We start from the raw sequence: 15,719 nt of genomic DNA, 5'->3' as shown, positions 1-15,719 counted from the left end.
CAAATGTTAACATAAATATACATAAATATCAATATAACATATTGTTGCCAATCAAACACTAAAGAAAAGTAAATAACGTCTCATTTGGTGGGCACATATCATGCTTTTCAAAGAATAACTAAATTCAGGTAAATTTTACATCCAAATGACCCTGAAAATCAGCATCTAAAGTGAAACAGAAACGTATCTGCCATTTTGATTCCACGTCATGAAATTCTGCTCGGTATTATATTTAATTCCGTTCCCCTTAGAAGCAACAATGAAGTTACTTTGGTCCTTTACACTGCTTTGAATTTAAATGCCCCTCAGCTGCCACGAACACTTAGCAAAAATCTAATACTCCTTTCCTGGGATTATTCAAAATCTAGACTAGACAGAGCAGAAATTGTCTGACTGATGGTCCACTTTCTTTCTCAAATAAAGAGTGATTTTCCCAGTCACTGTATAGATTTAAATGTGCAGAGATATTTTGTTTTCTTCCCAATGCTATAACTACTGCTCTGAGGATTTGTATAAATACCCAAAACGTCAAGTCTAATTTTAGCAGAGGCACAATATACCCACTACTGGGGCTGACACCCAGGCTGACCCATTCTCAGGATAAGCAACCGTGAATTAGTCGTTTTAAATCTAAGGTCTTAAAATCCGTTGGACTTCAATTCATCTTTTCTCTACAAAAGTTAGTTATTATCTTTTAAAATGGGAAGTTTAGCCATTTTTAGGACTGTAAATATAAATTTAAAACTATGCTCCTAAAATGAGCTTCACTTTGATGAGAATATAAAAAACACTGAATGTAAAGCTAGCCCCGCTCTGGTCTATTTACAGACCTGCGTTCTCATCTCCAGTCTTACAGAAAGAAGCTGACAAGGATTCCAAAGTGTCACAGGCTGGATTTCCTGAGAACAAAATCCCTGAGACAGAACTTGTGTGCGGGAAGCTGTCTGGATGGGACCTTCTGGAGCAGCCAAGAAAGCAGGACACAGCAGAGGCAGGAGCTGAGCTAGCTGTGGCCCCAGCAGTGGCCTTCCTGGAATCTGTGGAAATGTCTAGAGCTGGGAAGGCCTTGCTCTCACAAACTGGGGAAGAAGAGCAGGGCCTGCACCTCCACGTGGTTCAGACACTGGATGGTGGCACCTGGAGAGCAGGGCACGACCCTGGGAGCGGCGACTCCCTTCAGCAGAAGGCAGTCCTGGAGACAGGCTCTACTGAGACCTGTCACCTGCCTGCATCTCCAGCAACTGGGACAGAACGAATACCTAGGCCTGAAGCGGGTGAGGCATGGTGCAGACAGACCACAGGGTCCACCTCAGAAGGACAGGACTTCAACACGCTGGCCAAGTGTTTGCAGGCCAGTAGTTCTAACATTTAGCAGACTCAATTTCATTCATTCATTCATTCATTCATTCATTCATTCATTTATTTGAAAGAGAGCACACACAGCAGAGAGGGAAAATCCCAAGCAGGCCCTACTCTCAGCACAGAGCCCGACATGGGGCTTGAACTCACAAACTGTGACATCATGACCTGAGCTGAAACCAAGAGTCAGATACTTAAGTGACTGAGCCACCCAGGTGCCCCTCCATTTCTCTCTTTCTAACTGGGACAATTAATACCTTTCAGGCTTTCTCAAAATAATTTTTTAAAGCCAATATCAATGCAAATTCTTTGGGGCATAAAGAATCAGAGCCAAAATGTATCTTAGACATAACCCAAGTCCAAGTGTCTATTATAGCGAAAGAAGTGAAGCCTAATACAGAGACATATACTACTGTGTACCTGACACAATTCTAGCATTTCTCGTTTATGACCTCATTTAACTGTCACTATGACCTATGACACAAAAGACAAGGAGAGGTCATGTGACTTGACTGCAGTCATACAGTTGGGGACAGGGGGCAACACTGATGATCTCTTGCCCCTGGGGCTGTGTTTTCAACCACTATTATACAGCTTCTGGTGAGACCGAAGGCCGTGACCTCAGTGGTTGGGACTGCAGCTTCCTGCCATGTGGTTCATTTCACCTATCCTGGCGGCCACATGGCCTGTACAGCAGAGACAGCAAACTGATAACCAGGGGGCAGAACTCACCCAACAGGTTCATTTGATCATTTGTGCTTTTTTTGTATCTTCACAAACCTGTTTTAGTCTGTCCAGGAGTTTGTAATGTACTTTGACTAATCAGGTGCTAGGTTTAGAATCTCACCAAGAAGTCTGGCACCTATAACTTTACACCACATATAAAATGATGTCATGCACAGGCATTCCCAGCCTGATCTATTCAGGCCCCTGAGTTTGCACTCAGCCATGGTTATCCACAGGTAGGTGATGATGGTGGTGATGATGGTGATGATGATGGTGGTGGTGGTTATGGATGATGGGGATGGTGATGATGATAGGGATGGGGATGGTGATGGTGATGGTGATGATGAGGAGGAGAAGGAAGATGGTGATGAGGAGGACAATGGTGATAATGACAGCGATGGTGGTGGAGAGATAGGAGGTGATGGATGATGGCGGTGGTGGTGGTGGTGGTGATGATGATGACGATGGTAATGGTGATGATGATGGTGATGATGAAGAGGAGGAGGAGGATGGTGATAATGACAGTGATGGTGGTGGATAGATAGGAGGTGATGGATGATGGTGGTGGTGGTGATGATGATGGTAATGGTGATGATGATGGTGATGATGAAGAGGAGGAAGAAGATGGTGATGAGGAGGACAATGGTGATAATGATAGCGATGGTGGTGGATAGATAGGAGGTGATGGATGATGGTGGTGGTGGTGGTGGTGGTGATGATGATGATGATGATGAAGAGGAGGAGGAGGACGGTGATAATGACAGTGATGGTGGTGGATAGATAGATGGTGATGGATGATGATGGTGGTGGTGATGGTGATGGGAGGACAAGAAATAGTACGAGGAGGAAGAGATGGAGATGAGGAAGAAAGAGACAAGGAAAGGATATAAAAGGAGGAGGGAGAAGGGAAGGCAGGTAATAAGTTATTGCTTACAATAATATGAATAGTCAGCACCTATTACGGTATAAGCTCTTTTATGTTCTATTTATCTTCTCCGAGAAACCTCACCTGATACACAATTTCAGAGGAGTGCCACTATTTTTTTCCAGATAGATATAAACTGCTTAAATGAATCCACACCCCACACCAGACTGTTCTGATGGGAGCAAAATGTCTGCAGGCTAATACCAATAGATACAGGGTAGGGGGTGCAGAAAGGGGGAGGGAAGCAGAGGCATTTTACAAATTAATAAGATACACATATTTTCATTCCATACTTAACCAGGAGAGAAATGCCTGTGAAGATCAAAGACACATTACTGATTATTTTTTCAGATAATTACTTGTAACAGGCAGAGATTTTTCCAGGAAAACAGGAACTGAGGCACTGAGAAAAGCACACTGCACCTGCTTTCTCACAGGCATCAAGTTTCAGGTTGCACAAAGAAATAAAAGTATACATTTCCAGTCATGGAATAAATGCCCAAAGAGGCTGAACAGATGGTGTAATTAGCACATTATGAAGAGATCCAAGTCTCAGGTGATCAGGGAGGGCTCCCTGGAGGAAAAATCTAAACTAATAATTGAATATTAATAATTGAATAAATATTAATCATTGATTGGTTAAATAAAGGGGAGAGGGTATGTCAGGGACCAGGAATAGCCCATAAAATCATAAAGGAATGTTTAAAGTACAACCAGTCCATTCAGATATACATCTATTTGCAAGTGCTGACAGGAAGGCAGGGAATGGTGGGGAGCTGCCAGGAGCCACCGTGCCCTCTGAGTACTCATGGGAAGGAAGCCCATACAAAGGAGACAACTGAGAGACGGGGAGACATCCCTGAAGGTCCCACTGCTGACCCTGTAACAGTTGTGCCTGCATCTAGCATTCACTGTTTGAGACTCTTTATTTCCAGGATCTATACATTCACTTTTTGCTTAAGCTACTAACTGGAAATGGTACTTACAACCAAAAGAACCTTGACCCATCACAGTGATTTTTCTCTTGCCCTTGATTTAAAGCACTTCTAGATAAACAGACATTTAAAAAAAATTTTTTTTTAAAAACTAGAGCTAGGGGCGCCTGGGTGGTTCAGTCGGTTGAGTGACCAACTTCGGCTCAGGTCATGATCTCACGGTTTGAGAGTCTGAGCCCCACGTCAGGCTCTGTGCTGACAGCTCAGAGCCCAGAACCTGCTTCGGATTCTGTGCCTCCCTCTCTGTACCTCCCCTGCTCATGCTCTGTCTCTCCGTCTCAGAAATAAACATTAAAAAAAAAATTCAAAGCAGTTCTAGAAATCTATGTCTTATTCTATGTAGCCTTCACATATGGCCCAGAACACACCCTGCACACAGCATTGTGCATCCTGTACAACACATACATGCACCCCATAACACGCACGCACGCGCACACACACACGCCACACAATCCCCATCCTATGCAACTTGTACATGTACCCCATAACACACACACACACACACAATCCCCAAAAGAACTACAATATAAGAATCAGTCACACAGACTATGATTAAAGCTGAACTTAAAAGGGCACAAAGAAAAGGAGAAAAAGGAGCTCAAAGAAAAATGGCAGGGGAAAAACTCTATGACTATCTCACCCGTGACATGGTAAATGTAGCCTGGTTCGTGAGCTTTGTTGCTGTTGTCATTATTTTCAATCTGTCAAAATGTGGCTGCTTACACTCAGTCCTCACTACTGAAGCTAATTACGTGATTTACATGTTTTATTCTCCGATGCAATGTTTCAAATGATGGTCTATTTCACAACATGAAAGTTGACTGTTCTATGAGCCCAGACCAAAACATGAAAATAGTTTCAATGGTCTGTTTATCTGTCCAGTCAAATATGTGATAAGGTCTTCATGTGGGTCAAGAGCAGAGAACAATTAAACATTAACTTCTTAAATCAATCAATGAAAAATTTCTACCCAGCTGATTTAAATTGGGGCAGACTAGGAAAATACAGTGTATTCATGTTATTTTTAAAAGTAGCACCAGAAGGGTCCCTGGCTGGCTCAGCTGGCAGAGGGTGGGCCTCTTCATCTTGGGGTTGTAGTTTGAGCCCCATGTTGGGTGGAGATTGCTTAAAAATTAAAAACTTCTGAAAAAAAAGTAGCACCTGAAACTAACACTGTATTGTTAACTATACTGGAATAAAAAAAATAAACGTAATTAAAAAATTTTAAATAAATAAGTAAAAGATCACCGTACCAGGAAATTCTCAATTACCCTAACCTCATGTTTTCATTAAAAATACTTAGAATTCTGTACTTTTACCAAAAAAAAGTGACTGTACACGAGAAACACTATAGATTCAAACAGGTTACAACTCTCTGAACAAACTCTGCATAAGACATTTTCTCCTTTAGGCTACCCCAAAATCAAATGATGCAAAGTTTGTAGAATCCATAAGGTGACAACAAAAGTGGACATTTGCTTTTCTGTCTTTAAGCTGTGACAAAAGCGACCAGCAGAAACCCATTATCATCCGTGCTTTCATCACTGCCGAACCCTGAGCTCTTCCACTGCGCCAGGCATTATGCCAAATACCTTTGCAAAGAGGAGCTAAGAACAGTCAGATGCAATCGTTGTATCATTATTTCACTTTGGGCATGACAAAACTCAGGTTTAAGTAAGTTCAATCATCTACAGAAGACAACACAGCTAGTAAGTGGCAGGGTCAAGTTCCAGACCCAAGTTTTTCACCATCGCATCACACTTCCAAGTCTGGGCTGAAAACAAGGGATGCGGCATCTACGTCTGAGAACGTTCCTCTAGAAGTAATTCAGAGAATTTGATTTGAAGCATGAAGGACGACCAACCTTTGGTAGCCTGTTAACAACCCGTGCATAGGCTATCCAGGCAGGGGGCCCCACAAAGCAGACAGCTGGCATAGGACATTCCCCGCCATCTTGGTCACCCCGTCCAGCACAAGCTGGCAGCGATCCAGACCAAGAGCTACCGTGTGGAACTTTCCTCTTGAAGACATAGACATGCCACCCCTCCCCTCCCACGTGCCTACAAAGAGGTAAAACAGACACTACATATCCAGGATCCTTGCTTAAAGCATTTGGCCTCAAAGAACTCAGAACATTAGAAAGTTTTCTACTGTATTAGTTAGCTGTGGATACAATACTGCTATGTAACAAAGGGATCAACACAAAACTCAGTGATATGACAAAACGCATCTATTACCACATTTACAGACGGGGGGGTGAGCTATTTGTCTGACTTCCCAGGCCCGTTCACCAGCCCTGACTGGAGAGAAAGCAGCTATCTGGGCACGTTCTCTTTACCGAAGAGGTCAGATGCTACTGAAGACAAACAGGAACACGTGACACCTTATTATGTCAAAGCTCAGAATTTGCACCCTGTCAATTATAGCCACGCTCTCCTGGCCAGAAAAGTCCGTGGTCATGCCTAAAATAAATCAACGGGGCAGAAATATGTGTTTGCCCCACAGATGATAGAATGGGGAATACAAGGTGACCAACAATCCAAGTTACCATGTCCAGTCATTTGAAAACTAGATAAAAGCAGTTTCTGAGTCACTGTCTCCTTTGTTGATTCTCTATCTTCAGTGATGCTAATCTCACAGCTGGAATCCCTTTCACCTCTCCTTCCCCTGGTAAGTCCCTGTTTCTCTTCTTCTGGAACCCACTCAAAGTCACCTGGTAAGCCCCTGGTTCTCCCCTGCGAGATCATGCTCAAACGTCACCTGCTAAAATTCCTGGTCCTCCTCTGTGAGATCATGTCACCTGCTAAGTTCCTGGTCCTCCTCTACAAGATTGCGCTCACACATCACCCCACTTCACAAGCCGTTCCTAAACCCACCGTGTCAACTGCATGTGGATGCCAACACCGTGACTTGCCATTAAGGAGACGCACCCAGATGCACAGTTTAAGTATTTTAGGTAGGTTTTCTTTTTTTCTTTCCTTTTCTGTTTTTCTTTTTATTCTCTCTTCCTCCCCCACCTCCTCCCTCTCCCCCTCCTCTCCTCCTTCCCTTCCTCCCCCCTCCTCCTTCCCTTCCTCCCCCCTCCTCCTTCCCTTCCTCCCCCTTCCTCCATCCCCTTCCTCTCTCTTCCTTCTCCCCTTCGTCTCCCCTCCTTCTCCCCTTCCTTTCCCGTCCTTCTACCCTCCTTCTTCCCTTCCTCTCCCCTCATCCTTCCCTTCCTCTCCCCTCCTCCATCCCCTTCTTCTCCTCTTCCCCCTTCCTCCCCCACTCCTTCTCCCCTTGTTCCCCCTCCTTCTCCCCTCCTCTCCCCTTCCTCTCTCCTTCTTTCCTTCCTCCCCTCCTCTCTCCCTTTCCTCCCCTCCTCCTTCTCCCCTTCCTCTCCTCCTCCTTTCCCTTCCTCTCCTCTCCTTCCCCTTCCTCTCCCCTCCTTCCCCTTCCTCTCCCCTCCTTCCCCTTCCTCTCCCCTCCTTCCCCTTCCTCTCCCTTCCTTCCCCTTCCTCTCCCCTCCTTCCACATCCTCTCTCCTTCTTTCCTTCCTCCCCTCCTCTCTCCCTTTCCTCTCCTCCTCCTTCCCTTCCTCCTTCTTCCCTTCCTCCCCCCTCCTTCTTCCCTTCCTCTCCCCTCCCCCATCCCCCTTCTCTCTCTTCCTTCTCCCCTTCTTCCCTCTTCTTCCCTCTCCTTCTCCCCTTCCTCTCTCCTTCCTTCCTTCCTTCCCTCCTCTCTCCCTTTCCTCTCCTCCTCCTTCCCTTACTCTCCCCTCCTCCTTTCCTTCCTATCCCCTCTTCCATCCCCTTCCTCTCTCTTTCTCCCTTTCCTCCCCCCTCCTTCTCCCCTTCTTCCCCTTCCTTCTTCCCTACTTCTCCCCTTCCTCTTTCCTTCTTTCCTTCCTCCCCTCCTCTCTCCCTTTCCTCTCCTCCTCCTTCCCTTCCTCTCCTCCTCCTTCTCCTCTTTCTGTCCTCCTCTTTCTCCCCTTCCTCTCCTCCTCCTTCCCCTTCCTCTCCTCCCTTTCTCCCTTTTGTTCTTTCTTTACTAATAACCTTGAAACAGACGTCATTACTAGTATTTCTCACTATATTTCTGGTTCTCTTTATTCAGGGCACATGATACAACTACCAGGATTAATTCTCTATTCCTGGAATTTAACCGTGATCACGTGATTTGTGTCTCCCGAAGAAATGTGTGCAAAGTGAGTGCCTCTTTCTGGCAAACACCTTTCAGAGCCAGTGGACCACCCCATCTTCCCATGCAGCAGTGGTGGGGCTTCCCTGGGCTCAAGGTCCCCAGACAAGGACGACAGGGAGCAGGGAACCCCGGGGACCTGTGGCACATGGGATGCATGACTAGAAAACATGACTGCTATCTCACGACATTAAGACACGGGATCGTCACCGCAGCATAACCTCGGCTATCCTGCGTGACAGTCATTATCAGAGTCATATTCCTATCAGAAGTTCCCGAGACATCACGACATAACGTTATTTCCATGGGGGCACTGTGGACTACTGTAACACTGGTGCTCATACAGCACTGTGAGCATACAAAATAGTTTGAAATGCAGCAGTGAGCAAAGGTTTGAGGAAAAATATTTCAATTTTTACAATTATCACATTTAATAATCACTAACATACAAATATGGTCACAAAAAATTAACACCCCCAAATTAAATTTTAAGCGACTTAATTGTTAGAAACATCACATGAACATTTTGGTAAAATGTTTTTAGATAACTAATTTTAAATAGATGTGTTTTTATGTCAGCTGAGTTTAGGTGAAAGGATTTATTATCTCCATTTCTTGTTACTTACTGTCCCTATACTCCATGTAAGAAGCAGATATCCCGTTTTATAATGAGCTAACTGACTTCACCTCAGCAATTCATTTATGGCAAGACAGTAAATAAATCCAGGGTGATATCTATTTGGAAATGGTTTGGAGCTGGTAATCCCTGGATTCACTATAAAATATACTGATTATTCCAAATAATACAAAGTGCAGGCTAATAAACAGTTAAACATATATTAATGTCTTCAACATTGAGCTGCCACTGGTTTAAACAGAATGCCTATGGATTTCAGCTTCTGTATAATCATGCCCCTCTCTCTCTCTCTCTCTCTCTCTCTTTCTCTCTCTCTCTCTCTCTCTATATATATATATATATATATTTATATATATATATACACACAATGTGTATATATACACATATATATACACATATACATATATATATAAATAAACTCATACACAATGTCCATATATATATATATATATATATATGATATACATATATGATACACACACACACACACACATATATATGGACATTGTGTATGAGTCCGTCCTTACAGAATATCAGTAGCAGTAAAAGGTACCACGTTTTGAATGAAATGCATGATGGGAAGAAAAAAATCTCAAGGATGCAATCCAATATTTGGAGGCTGGATGCAGTATCATATAAACTACAAAGGTTTCAAAAGCCAAAATGCTCTAACGTATCCTCAAGGTTACAGGAGCTTAATTTGCAGGACTGGGCGCCTCGCGCTGATACGCAGTGATTTTCAGTAACTCTCTTTCAAAGCAGCATCTGCAGGTATCCACCCTGAGGCATAACCACAACTTCGTACGTTAGTAGTATGGGGATGTGCCGGTCTCTAATTGGCACCGAGAACCACTTTGGCTTCAAAAGTAGGAAGTCAAGGAAGTAACAGTGAGAACTCATAAATAGGGTATCTGCTTCTGGCTCTTACTCAGAGAGAACGCGTATAAAGCCACTGTATCTAGCTGCATTACCAGAGACGCTACGGAACCACAGGGCACTGTACTAGGCACATCGGAGGTGTCTCCACAGATCCAGGAAGACCTTCAAGTGCTAGTTGTCTGCACTTGCGTGTTTCTTCCCAGCAGACTGTACGCTTTGGGGTGACAGACACACACCCGACTGACTCCCCGACGTCTTCCTCCCCAAGGCCAAAGGATTGAATCATCTGGTGAATGACTCAAGTTCTCAGGAAGTGTTTGATCATATCTGATTTAAAGTACTTAGAACACAGTCTGCCAAATGAGGATCTTTACCATTCTTAGCTGGTGCTTCCTGATTGAAGTGTGGTCATAATAGCTTGCTTTAAATATAATGGCTACCTAAAGTACAGTAATTTAATCTAAATACAGACATATGCTTACCTACAGGTTATAAAACTCCCTTATGAGGACCTGAGGTGTCTGTCAAAATATTTGGCTCTGGCAAAACGCGCGTTTCTTAGCGCATTCTGTACTTGAGGTGATTGACTCCTAGGTCTTCTTCGTTCACTCAACAAGAGCTAATAAGTGTATTTTAAGGGACCTACCTGGCTGAATCAAAATTTCCAGAGAAACAGAACCAAGAGGAGAACAAAAGACAAACAGAAAGAGACGTGTTGTCAGGGACTGGTCTGAGCGATCACGGGGGCTGAGGAGTCCCTGGCCTGCTGTCTGCAAGCTGGAGGCCCAGGAAGGAAGCGGGTGGGGAGGCTCCAGTTCAAGCTGGCTGGCCCGAGAGTTGGTGGTTGATGGTGCAAGCCTCACCTGAGCCCGAAGGACCCCCAGGAGCACCGATACCTAAGGGCAGGAGATGAATGCTCCAGTTCAAGCAGAGAGCAAATCTACCCCTCCTCTCTCTGTTCCATGCAGACCCTCAACAGAACAGATGATGCCCACCGGTTCACTCAGTCTCGATTCGAACGCTAACGTCGTCTGGAAACACCCTCACACACAGGCCCAGAGGCCATGTTTTACCATCTGCCTGCGTATCCTTTGGCCCAGTCTTGTTGACAGGGAAAACTTTCACACTGGTCCGACAGAACTGGCCAAAGTCCCTTCCGCCCCACTCACCTCTCTGTTTCCTTACCCGCTCCTTCTTCGCACACAGCCCAACCCCTCTCACTGTCCAAGAACTCATCAGGCGAGCCGCCATGCGGTCTCTGTCCGTATTCATCTCTCTGGCATGACCGTACCACTTATGGAACCAACTATCAATTACTTTACGCCTGTACTCACACATCATCTTCTCTTTAATATCTGAAATCAGATTTCCAATTACAGCCTCCCCAAGACCACCTTCTTGTACTTCTTAATGCATCTATTACTTTGTAACATATGACAAGTAGATTATATAAACTTGTCTGTCTCCCTCCTACAACGAAAAGCTCTGAAGCCGAGGGAATTTTTGTCTGCTCCGGGAACCACCATACGTTCAGGAAACAGAAAAATTTCTGCACATAAACATTTGAAGAAGTCAGGAATGATTTTGGTACATGCTCTACTTGTGAATATTTTTCCCTTAAGTGTTTTTTTAAAAAATCATTGTAGAGGTTCCGGAAGATGGCGGCGTAGGAGGACGCGGGGCTCACAGCGCGTCCTGCCGATCACTTAGATTCCACCTACACCTGCCTAAAGAACCCAGAAAACCGCCAGAGGATTAGCAGAAGGGAGTCTCCGGAGTCAAGCGCAGACTAGAGGCCCACGGAAGAGGGTAGGAAGGGCGGCGAGGCGGTGCGCGCTCCACGGACTGGCGGGAGGGAGCCGGGGCGGAGGGGCGGCTCGCTGGCCAAGCAGAGCCCCCGAGTCTGGCTGGCAAAAGCGGAGGGGCCGGACGGACTGTGTTCCGACAGCAAGCGCGACTTAGCATCTGGGAGGTCATAAGTTAACAGCTCTGCTCAGAAAGCGGGAAGGCAGGAGGACAAAGGGAGGGAGAGCTGCTGAGCCCCCTGACGGCAGAGCTCAGCTTGGCAGGGAACAAAGGCACTCGCCAGCGCCATCTCCCCCACCCATCCCCCAGCCAAAATCCCAAAGGGAACCAGTTCCTGTCAGGGAACTTGCTTGCACCGGGCAAACACCCAACGCTGTGCTTCTGCGGAGCCAAACCTCCGGCGGCGGATCTGACTCCCTCCCGCTGCCACAGGGCCCCTCCTGAAGTGGATCACCTAAGGAGAAGCGAGCTAAGCCTGCCCCTCCTGCCCCCGTGCACCTTGCCTACCCACCCCAGCTAATACTCCAGATCCCCAGCACCACAAGCCTGGAAGTGTGCAAGTAGCCCAGATGGGCCACACCACCCCACAGTGAATCCCGCCCCTAGGAGAGGGGAAGAGAAGGCACACACCAGTCTGACTGTGGCCCCAGCGGTGGGCTGGGGGCAGACATCAGGTCGGACTGCGGCCCCGCCCACCAACTCCAGTTATACACCACAGCACAGGGGAAGGGCCCTGCAGGTCCTCACCACTCCAGGGACTATCCAAAATGACCAAACGGAAGAATTCCCCTCAGAAGAATCTCCAGGAAATAACAACAGCTAATGAACTGATCAAAAAGGATTTAAATAATATAACAGAAAGTGAATTTAGAATAATAGTCATAAAATTAATCGCTGGGCTTGAAAACAGTATACAGGACAGCAGAGAATCTCTTGCCACAAAGATCGAGGGACTAAGGAACAGTCACCAGGAGTTGAAAAACGCTTTAAACGAAATGCAAAACAAAATGGAATCCACGATGGCTCGGCTTGAAGAGGCAGAGGAGAGAATAGGTGAACTAGAAGATAAAGTTATGGAGAAAGAGGAAGCTGAAAGAAAGAGAGATAAAAAAATCCAGGAGTATGAGGGGAAAATTAGAGAACTAAGTGATACACTAAAAAAAAATAATATACGCATAATTGGTATCCCAGAGGAGGAAGAGAGAGGGAAAGGTGCTGAAGGGGTACTTGAACAAATTATAGCTGAGAACTTCCCTGAACTGGGGAAGGAAAAAGGCATTGAAATCCAAGAGGCACAGAGAACTCCCTTCAGACGTAACTTGAATCGATCTTCTGCACGACATATCATAGTGAAACTGGCAAAATACAAGGATAAAGAGAAAATTCTGAAAGCAGCAAGGGATAAACGTGCCCTCACATATAAAGGGAGACCTACTAGACTCGTGACTGATCTCTCCTTTGAAACTTGGCAGGCCAGAAAGGCTTGGCACGATATCTACAGTGTGCTAAACAGAAAAAATATGCAGCCGAGAATCCTTTATCCAGCAAGTCTGTCATTTAGAATAGAAGGAGAGATAAAGGTCTTCCCAAACAAACAAAAACTGAAGGAATTTGTCACCACGAAACCAGCCCTACAAGAGATCCTAAGGGGGATCCTGTGAGACAAAGTACCAGAGACATCACTACAAGCATAAAACATACAGACATCACAATGACTCTAAACCCATATCTTTCTATAATAACACTGAATGTAAATGGATTAAATGCGCCAACTAAAAGACATAGGGTATCAGAATGGATAAAAAAACAAGACCCATCTATTTGCTGTCTACAAGAGACTCATTTTAGATCTGAGGACACCTTTAGATTGAGAGTGAGGGGATGGAGAACTATTTATCATGCTCCTGGAAGCCAAAAGAAAGCTGGAGTAGCCATACTTATATCAGACAAACTAGACTTTAAATTAAAGGCTGTAACAAGAGATGAAGAAGGGCATTATATAATAATCACAGGGTCTATCCACCAGGAAGAGCTAACTATTATAAATGTCTATGCGCCAAATACCCGAGCCCCCAAATATATAAAACAATTACTCATAAACATAAGCAACCTTATTGATAAGAATGTGGTCATTGCAGGGGACTTTAACACCCCACTTACAGAAATGGATAGATCATCTAGACACACAGTCATTAAAGAAACAAGGGCCCTGAATGATACATTGGATCAGATGGACTTGACAGATATATTTAGAACTCTGCATCCCAAAGCAACAGAATATACTTTCTTCTCGAGTGCACATGGAACATTCTCCAAGATAGATCATATACTGGGTCACAAAACAGCCCTTCATAAGTTTACAAGAATTGAAATTATACCATGCATACTTTCAGACCACAATGCTATGAAGCTTGAAATCAACCACAGGAAAAAGTCTGGAAAACCTCCAAAAGCATGGAGGTTAAAGAACACCCTACTAACGAATGAGTGGGTCAACCAGGCAATTAGAGAAGAAATTAAAATATACATGGAAACAAACGAAAATGAAAATACAACAATCCAAACGCTTTGGGATGCAGCGAAGGCAGTCCTGAGAGGAAAATACATTGCAATCCAGGCCTATCTCAAGAAACAAGAAAAATCCCAAATACAAAATCTAACAGCACACCGAAAGGAAATAGAAGCAGAACAGCAAAGGCAGCCTAAACCCAGCAGAAGAAGAGAAATAATAAAGATCAGAGCAGAAATAAACAATATAGAATCTAAAAAAACTGTAGAGCAGATCAACGAAACCAAGAGTTGGTTTTTTGAAAAAATAAACAAAATTGATAAACCTCTAGCCAGGCTTCTCAAAAAGAAAAGGGAGATGACCCAAATAGATAAAATCATGAATGAAAATGGAATGATTACAACCAATCCCTCAGAGATACAAACAATTATCAGGGAATACTATGAAAAATTATATGCCAGCAAATTGGACAACCTGGAAGAAATGGACAAATTTCTAAACACCCACACTCTTCCAAAACTCAATCAGGAGGAAATAGAAAGCTTGAACAGACCCATAACCAGCGAAGAAATTGAATCGGTTATCAAAAATCTCCCAACAAATAAGAGTCCAGGACCAGATGGCTTCCCAGGGGAGTTCTACCAGACATTTAAAGCAGAGATAATACCTATCCTTCTCAAGCTATTCCAAGAAATAAAAAGGGAAGGAAAACTTCCAGACTCATTCTATGAAGCCAGTATTACTTTGATTCCTAAACCAGACAGAGACCCAGTAAAAAAAGAGAACTACAGGCCAATATCCCTGATGAATATGGATGCAAAAATTCTTAATAAGATACTAGCAAATCGAATTCAACAGCATATAAAAAGAATTATTCACCATGATCAAGTGGGATTCATTCCTGGGATGCAGGGCTGGTTCAACATTCGCAAATCGATCAACGTGATACATCACATTAACAAAAAAAAAGAGAAGAACCATATGATCCTGTCAATCGATGCAGAAAAGGCCTTTGACAAAATCCAGCACCCTTTCTTAATAAAAACCCTTGAGAAAGTCGGGATAGAAGGAACATACTTAAAGATCATAAAGGCCATTTATGAAAAGCCCACAGCTAACATCATCCTCAACGGGGAAAAACTGAGAGCTTTTTCCCTGAGATCAGGAACACGACAGGGATGCCCACTGTCGCCGCTGTTGTTTAATATAGTGCTGGAAGTTCTAGCATCAGCAATCAGACAACAAAAGGAAATCAAAGGCATCAAAATTGGCAAAGATGAAGTCAAGCTTTCGCTTTTTGCAGATGACATGATATTATACATGGAAAATCCGATAGACTCCACCAAAAGTCTGCTAGAACTGATACATGAATTCAGCAAAGTTGCAGGATACAAAATCAATGTGCAGAAATCAGTTGCATTCTTATACACTAACAATGAAGCAACAGAAAGACAAATGAAGAAACTGATCCCATTCACAATTGCACCAAGAAGCATAAAATACCTAGGGATAAATCTAACCAAAGATGTAAAAGATCTGTATGCTGAAAACTATAGAAAGCTTATGCAGGTAATTGAAGAAGAAATAAAGAAATGGAAAGACATTCCCTGCTCATGGATTGGAAGAATAAATATTGTCAAAATGTCAATACTACCCAAAGCTATCTACACAGTCAATGCAATCCCAATCAAAATTGCACCAGCA

At 44.1% G+C, this 15,719-nt stretch overlaps 2 long non-coding RNA genes across 2 annotated transcripts in view; one reads left to right on the top strand and one right to left on the bottom strand.

Annotated features, from left to right (window-relative positions):
* LOC122200893 overlaps positions 1-15,719 on the bottom strand; it is a 156,513-nt gene that overhangs the window by 15,561 nt on the left and 125,233 nt on the right. The window lies entirely within an intron of this gene.
* On the top strand, positions 1,905-9,021 carry LOC122200891. Its single transcript, XR_006193972.1, has 3 exons — positions 1,905-2,098; positions 5,500-6,961; positions 8,101-9,021. It is a non-coding gene; the product is annotated as an uncharacterized LOC122200891 (long non-coding RNA).

Source organism: Panthera leo, chromosome D1, assembly GCF_018350215.1.
Source record: "Panthera leo isolate Ple1 chromosome D1, P.leo_Ple1_pat1.1, whole genome shotgun sequence".
Classification (NCBI taxonomy): domain Eukaryota; kingdom Metazoa; phylum Chordata; class Mammalia; order Carnivora; family Felidae; genus Panthera; species Panthera leo.
The sequence above is the reverse complement of the archived record's forward strand: the minus strand, read 5'-3'. Positions and strand labels throughout refer to the sequence as shown.